At 56.9% G+C, this 8,093-nt stretch overlaps 1 long non-coding RNA gene across 1 annotated transcript in view; it reads right to left on the bottom strand.

Moving 5' to 3' along the window:
• Positions 1–5,097: 5,097 nt before the first annotated feature.
• Positions 5,098–8,093, bottom strand: part of LOC119308280 — a 9,075-nt gene continuing 6,079 nt past the window's right edge. Inside the window, exon 4 of the long non-coding RNA XR_005150026.1 lies at positions 5,098–5,156. This is a non-coding gene — a long non-coding RNA (uncharacterized LOC119308280). The remainder of the gene's footprint in view (positions 5,157–8,093) is intronic.

The raw sequence follows: 8,093 nt of genomic DNA, 5'->3' as shown, positions 1-8,093 counted from the left end.
GTTGATATAGCAGACATGGTGGCGCATGTGGGCTCAAGATGCTAGTTCAGTGTGCCCAAGATTGCCCCAGGTGCAAATAACAACAATTGGTCTAGGTTGGTGGGTCGTAATGCTAGTGTAAGGAGGCCCATGTGGATGTTGTGGTGATCAATGTGTAATGGGGTATTTGGTGGGTTTTGTCCGACATAGGCCATGTTTGTTTGGGCTTTTGCTTCTGCTTTTGAAGCTTTTTCACTTCAGCCAAAAAGCCATAAAAGCTTTTAAATAGGTGCTTTTAGAGCTTTTATGATTTTTGGAGCTAAATATTGTTATATTGATTCATCAAAAGCCATAAAAGCTCCAAAACACCTATTTAATTAGGAGGTTCTATGGCTTTTTGATCAAAGTGAAAAAGCAGCAAAAGCCCAAACAAACAGGCCATAGCTCTGGATGATGCATAGCGCGACTTACAAGGGTAACTGGTCCCTTGCTAGTAGGTTAATCTTTTATGAAAACATGGCACACGACTTCTTATATGGTTGTTTTTACTAACGGTATTGGCATCATATATACCCAAACCTCTATTTTCGGGGATGTTTTTGCACTCACGTTTCACCACTTGGGTGAAAGCAACTTCTGAATGTTTGGCTAGCGGGCACGTGTATTAGTTTGGGATGGGGAGGTGTACAGTTCTGCTGTGACTCTAAGGCTTCGGTGAATTTTTTTTTTTAACGTGCTGCATACTTCCCGTGTGGCTGTAGCATTTTTGGTGGATGTGGGACATTTGATTTGTTTCCCTGCCACCCACGATCTGTTTCTTTGTTGGCTGGTGCAGTTCAGTGTCTGTTACGATCTGCATGCAAGCGTGATGGACGACCACCGCTTAAATCGCATCACACCATCTTATCCCTATCCACTCTAAGATATTTTGGCTTTCTTTCCTCTCGATTTCTCTCTATCTTTCTGGAAGGCTCCCATCAAATCCATGCACAACTCGACCACCGTTCCGCCGTCGTATGAGCCTGTAAAAACTGCTCTTCCCGTCGGTTGCTCCCAGCACATCGTCGTTCGTCTCTTGACATGCATGCTTGCTATGTTGCCATCCATCGCTCGGCCGCCGTCATCGGCCTTTGTCAAGGCCAGGCCACTGGCGCGCACCATGAGGGCACGGTTGTGGCTGCGGCGAGCCTCCACTAGGCCGCGTACTGGGGAGGAGCTGAATCGCCATCGCCACCATACGGAGGTTGCCGCCGCTGCTCATGCGGATCTCCATTGCCACATGACCGAGGTTTCCTCCGGTGGAGCGGCGGACACCACGGAGCAGCGGTTGCCCGCCCAACCTGCCGCCGCTTCGAGGTCACTACTGGTGCGTCGACCTCGCGCCTGCCATTGGTGTTAGAAGGGAGAGAGAGGAATGGTGGAATAGGTGGAATAGTTGATGTATTGCTTGAGCCTCGTGGGCATATACATAGGAGTACATGATCTATTTGGAGTATAAGGCAAGCCAGAATATTCCCTAGTCTAACCTATGTTTCCTAATACAATCACGTTACTCAACATTTCCCCGCAGTCACAACGGTAGCGACGCAGACGATGAGACTGGAGAAGAATCCGAAGGCAAGCCGACGGACACCCCCCATAGTCGTAACGGTCGTCGCATCGTGGAGTCGTGGCTGGAGTGGAAACCAACGAGGTTGCCCAAGCAGGCGGTAGCCCTTTGTGCCGTTTGTCGATGTAGCCAAGAGCGTGGGTGGTGGAGCCGTGGTCAAAGTAGCCGTGCGAAAAATGCCGTGGTCGATGTCGAGTCGAGGTGCGCCAACCATGCTTGCCAGGCCCGGTGTCGAGGAATTTTCCGTGGAGCCCCGGGCGCAAGAGGGCGTCGAGTTAGTCATGGGCGCAGTGATGACGAGGTAGTGGTGCGCCGGAAGGATGATGGTGTTGACGACGCGTGGCGGCGGGTTTGACAAGCCCGGGGACACATCATGGACGAAGGCACGCCCTGGGGTTGCCAGCACCGGGCATGCGTAGACGGACGAAGACGAAGTTGACGAAGCGCCGACCAGGCTTGCCAGGCCCGGGGACACGTCGTGGATGAAAGCACGCATCGGTGTTGCCAGCACCGGGCATGCGTAGACAAGGGACCTGCACGAGCAACGAGGGACCTGCACGAGCTGTACGCCATGTCGGAGAAGTCGGAGGGGACAGCAGAGTAGAACTCGACAACGATTGTAGCGCCCATCGGCGCGGGGCCGATGTCACCAACGGTGGTCGGAGTAGACGAAATGGTCGGGGTAGATGACGGCGACGCTGGCGACGAGCTGGTGCTTGGACGAAGACCGAAGGGGGTGGACGGGCGGCACGGCGGCTACGAAGGTAGCGGCAGCGGCGGCCAAAGAAGAACGGTGGCGTGTCCTGACGACGGCGGCGGCGGCTAGGTTAGGAGTGCGGCGGCGGTGCACGAAGTAGGCGAAGAACCCTGACAACGTGACGAAGACCGGCGCGGACGGTGGCGTTCCCGCGCCAAGGGAGATGGCGTGGCGCATACCGCGGGAGGTCGACGCGCGGTGACGGCGGAGTGGATCGTGGGCCGCGGCGCTACGGACCGAAGGGACGACGCAGCGGTGGCAGGAGGGTCGGGGCGACGGCGGGAAGACCTCGGGGCGGCGGGCGGGCAGCAACGCTGCGGCCCGAAGGGGTGACGCAACGGCGGTTCGCGAGTCGGTGCAGCCGCTGGGACGGCCTCGGGGCGGCGGCGGGGACCGCGTATCGCGACACTACGGCCCGAAGGGGCGACGCACGGGTCAATGCAGCCGCGAGGAGAACCACGGGGCGGTGGCGCTGCTGCCCGACGGGGCGACGCAGCGGCAGCCCAATGCTCGATCGGTGGAGAGGCGTGCTGAACTCGGGGACGATCTTCACGGGACCTGCGGAGGCTCGCGTAACTGACGGGCCAGGTCGGTCGCGCGACGTAGATGAGTCGGATCGCCGCGGTAAGCGGGTGATCAAGCCGATCGCGCGCGAGGTTGGGGACGCCGCTCGGTGGAGGCGTGGTGGTGGCGGAGTCCGAGATGAAGTCGGCGACGACGGACGACGTGAGATGTCGTGCGGACGAGCTTGTCAGCACCGGCATCCGGGCTGCCAAAGCAACACCGGCGCCCGGGCAGCGAGGCCCGAGCGACCAACGGAGCAGCGGTGCCCGAGTTGAGGCAGCCGACAAGCCTGACGCAGCCGTCCCGACGCAGCCGAGGACGAGGCCGGCGAGGTAGACCACCGGGCCGCCGTGCAGACGCGGCGGAGGCGGGTGATGTGGATCGATGGGCGGGCCGGCACGCGAGCGATGACTATGATTGGCCGTCGCATGGCGCGTGGCCGCCGGGTCGGGGCGATGCAGGTGTCCCGGTCGGAGCAGGGCGGTGACGGCCGGCGCAGGGCGACGGGCGGACCGACGCACGGACGACGGCCGGCCCTGACGGGCCGCCTCGACGCACGTGGCTGCCGGGTCGGGGGAGAGGCCGGCTGGTCGCGTCAGGGTCGAAGTAGAGACGCTCTGTGTCGAGGCGGCGGCGGGCGACACAAACCTATCAAGCATAGATCGGAAAACCAAAAAGAAAAACGCCGATCAAAACGACCAGCGAGAGAGCGAAAAAATCCGGAGCAAGGGCTCGTGAAAAAGACTCTCTAGGGAAGCCGGCCAACACGGCCGGCAGATGAACCCTAGGTACGGGCGGCGCGGCCCCCGACGGCGGTCATGGAGGCCGACCACCCCGGGGACGGCGCGCAGGTGCGGAAGCGGCGACGGCTAGGGTTTAGGATCGAGATAAGGCTGATATCATGTTAGAAGGGAGAGAAAGGATTGGTGGAATAGTTGATGTATTGCTTAAGCCTCGTGGGCATATATATATGAGTACATGATCTACTTCGAATACAAGGCAAACCAGAATATTTCCTAGTCTAACCTATGTTTCTTAATACAATCACATTACTCAACAATGGGCACCTTGAAGTCTCCGGTCCACGTCTTTGCTCAGGGAAACTGTAGCCTCGGGTAGGTTAGCGCTGAAGGCGATGCAAGGAGGTTCTCTCTGCCCTCGGGTGAACTTCTCGATTACGAAGGTTGCGTGCTCATCCCTCTCTTGGCTATGCACCTTGCTGCATGTGTGCTCGCGCAGCCTGCTGTTGCGTCATCTGCATGCGCAGGACAAGTAGTATGCTGCTGCTGTGTGGTGGGTATGTGCACTTAGTCCGTGTGTGTGTGCTAGCTAGGTGAGGGTCACTGCTCTCTCTATAATTTTTTAAAAAGAAACCCTCCATTCTCCATCTCTCCGCAGGCAGGCAGACGCTTCCAAGATCAAGAAAGAAGGTCCTTCAATGAATAGTTTTTGCTTTTGGTGACATGTGATGTGATTTGTTCTAAGAGCATCTCCAGCCGCGCCCCCAACAGGCCCCCCAGGCCACTTTTTTGGCGTCGGCGCCGAAAAAACGGCCCAGTCGCGCCTCCAGGATGTCGAAAATCGCCGGTTCGGACCTTTTTTCCTCCCGGCGGTCACATGCCGAACCCGGCGCGCTGGCGAGCCGTTGGGGGCTCCGGCGGTAGGGAAAAGCACATCTGGCCCACACCGACAGGGGAAAAGTCAAGGTTTTCTTCCCCCCGACTCGCCTCGCACCCCCGCGCCCTCGGCCACCACTAGCTATATCCCGGCGACGGCCGCCGGCCTACTCCGCTAGATAGCCATTCCCCGCCAGAAAATAGCAGCGCTTCGCCGCGGCAGCCCCTCCCGCTGTGACGCCCCCGATTCAATCGTACACTAATCATACACGCAAACGTGTACGATCAAGATCAGGGACTCACGGGAAGATATCACAACACAACTCTACAAATAAAATAAGTCATACAAGCATCATAATACAAGCCAGGGGCCTCGAGGGCTCGAATACAAGTGCTCGATCATAGATGAGTCAGCGGAAGCAACAATATCTGAGTACAGATATAAGTTAAACAAGTTGCCATAAGATGGCTAGCACAAACTGGGATACAGATCGAAAGAGGCGCAGGCCTCCTGCCTGGGATCCTCCTAACTACTCCTGGTCGTCGCCAGCGGGCAGCACGTAGTAGTAGGCACCTCCAGTGTAGTAGGGGTCGTCGTCGACGGTGGCGTCTGGCTCCTGGACTCCAGCATCTGGTTGCGACAACCAGAAAGGAAGGAAAAGGGGGAAAAGGGGGGAGAAAGCAACCGTGAGTACTCATCCAAAGTACTCGCAAGCAAGGAACTACACTACATAAGCATGGGTATATGTGTAAGGAGGCCATATCAGTGGACTGAACTGCAGAATGCCAGAATAAGAGGGGGATAGCTAGTCTTATCGAAGACTACGCTTCTGGTCACCTTCGTCTTGCAACAGGCAGAAGAGGGTAGGTCGAAGTCCTCCAAGTAGCATCTCCAAGTAACATCTCATAGCATAATCCTACCCGGCGATCCCCTCCTCATATCCCTGAGGTAGAGCGACCACCGGTTGTATCTGGCACTTGGAAGGGTGTGTTTTATTAAGTATCCGGTTCTAGTTGTCATAAGGTCAAGGTACAACTCCAAGTCGTCCTGTTACCGAAGATCACGGCTATTCGAATAGATTAACTTCCCTGCAGGGGTGCACCACATAACCCAACACGCTCGATCCCATTTGGCCGGACACACTTTCCTGGGTCATGCCCGGCCTCGGAAGATCAACACGTCGCAGCCCCACCTAGGCTCAACAGAGAGGCCAGCACGCCGGTCTAAACCTAAGCGCGCAGGGGTCTGGGCCCATCGCCCTGAGCACACCTGCACGTTGCGTACGCGGCCGGTGAGCAGACCTAGCAACCTCCATTACAAAGGAAGTTGCGTTAACGCAGTCCAACCCGGCGCGCGCCGCTCAGTCGCTGACGTCATGAAGTGCTTCGGCTGATACCACGACGTCGGGATACCCATAACTACTCCCACGTAGATGGTTAGTGCGTATAGGCTCGTAGCCAGACTCAGATCAAATACCAAGATCTCGTTAAGCGTGTTAAGTGTTCGCGAACGCCGAACAGGGCCAGGCCCACCTCTCTCCTAGGCGGTCTCAACCAGCCCTGTCGCTCTGCCACAAAGATCCACACAGAGGGCCGTCGGGACAAAGGTCCTTTCAGCCCCCAATCCGTGAATCACTCGCGGGTACTCTTCGAGCTGACCCGACTTTAGTCACCATCTGTATAGTATGTATGTATGTATAGTATATACCCGTGATCACCTCCCGAGTGATCACGGCCCAATATTATAGCAAGGCAGACTGACACGAAGGTAGGGCCAACAATGATAAACTAGCATCCTATACTAAGTATTTAGGATTGCAGGTAAGGTATCAACAGATGTAGCGACAATGTCAGGCTATGCATCAGAATAGGATTAATGAAAGCAGTAACATGCTACACTACTCTAATGCAAGCAGTATAGAGGAGAATAGGCGATATCTGGTGATCAAAGGAGGGGCTTGCCTGGTTGCTCTGGCAAGAGAGAGGGGTCGTCAACTCCGTAGTCGAACTGGGCAGCAACAGCGTCGGTCTCGTAGTCTACCGGTGAGAAGAGGGGGAAGAAACAATGAATACCAAGTAAACAGATGCATATCGATGCATGACATGTCAAGAAGCGATGCTAGGCGTGCCCTAACGTGGTAGTAGGTGATACCGACGAAAGGGGGAAACATCCGGGAAAGTATTCCCGGTGTTTCGCGTTTTCGGACCGGTGAACCGGAGGGGGAAAGTTGCGTGTTCGGTATGCTAGGGGTGTGTGGCGGACGAACGGGCTGCGTATCCGGATTCGTCTCGTCGTTCTGAGCAACTTTCATGTAGAAAGTATTTTCATCCGAGTTACGGATTAAAAGATATGATTTTCTAAAGATTATATTAATTTCTGAAATTTAATTATTTAATTATTTAATTCGAAAATGAATTTATGACGTCAACATGACATAAGAGTGACGTCAGCAGCCAGCAGTTCGGTTGACTAGTCAAATTGACATGGGGGACCCACCTGTCATAGACAGTGGGTTAAACAGGGTTCAAACTAATCTAAATTCAGTTATTAAACTACTGGGCCCACCTGTCATTGTCTAATTTAGGTTAACTAAACTAATTTAATTAATTCCTGTTAATTAGGGGGGTGGGCCCCACTGGTCAGTGGCTGGGGGTTGCCAAGTCAGCAGGGTTGACTGGTCAACCCAGTCAACTGGGGCCCGTGGGGCCCGTTGGCAGTGACCCTGGTGGTAGCCCCAGGTCAGCCACGTCGGGTGCCGGCGCCGGAGTTGGCTTTGGCAAGCCAAAACACGGCGGAGGACGCCGGCGAGCTTCGGGATTCCGCCACGGTGGCCCAAAACGGGCGTGGCTACTCCCGTTCGAAAGCTAACGACATCGCGCGTCGCATGGGGCTACGGGTTGGTCTCGGGGATGACCGGAACCACGCCGGCGAGCAGCGGAGGCGGCGACTCGTACGGGTGGATGTCGGAGGCGGCGGAACAGCGGGCTACGGAGCAAAAGAAGAGGCTAGGCAGGCTCTACGTGCGGGGGCGAGCTAAACGGGCACTGGAGCGGGACCATTTGGTCGCCGAAAGCTCGTCGGCGATGAGCTCCCGCGGTGATGGGTTCGGGCACGTACGAGGCGGTGATTACGAGCACGTTGGGGCGAGGAGAAGAGAGCGGAGAGGAAGGAGAGCTCACCGTGGAGCACACAAGAAGGCTCGATGGCGGTTTAGGAGCTGCAGGGGGCGGCGCCGGAGACGAAGAAGATCGATGGCAGCCGGAGAAGGGGACGAAGGGGATCCGATGCTGCAGCGCCTCCGAGCTCCAGCTGAGGCCTCCGGTAGGCGAGGAAGGTGACGGAGGCGTCGACGGGCACGCAGGCGCGGCGAGGCGGCGACTGTGGTCGCGCGATTTACGGCGGCGAGGCCATGGCGGCGCTCGGTTGCGGTGGGGAAGGAGGGGGAGATGGATCTGGAGGGGAGAGGGAGAGGGAGAGGCGCGGGGGCCGAGGGCGAGCGTGGGGGCGAGTGGGAGGGGAGACCGAGGGGGCGCGGCGTCGGCGTCCTTATCCCCACGCCTCGTCGCC

This window comes from Triticum dicoccoides, chromosome 1B (assembly GCF_002162155.2).
Source record: "Triticum dicoccoides isolate Atlit2015 ecotype Zavitan chromosome 1B, WEW_v2.0, whole genome shotgun sequence".
Lineage (NCBI taxonomy): Eukaryota > Viridiplantae > Streptophyta > Magnoliopsida > Poales > Poaceae > Triticum > Triticum dicoccoides.
The sequence above is the reverse complement of the archived record's forward strand: the minus strand, read 5'-3'. Positions and strand labels throughout refer to the sequence as shown.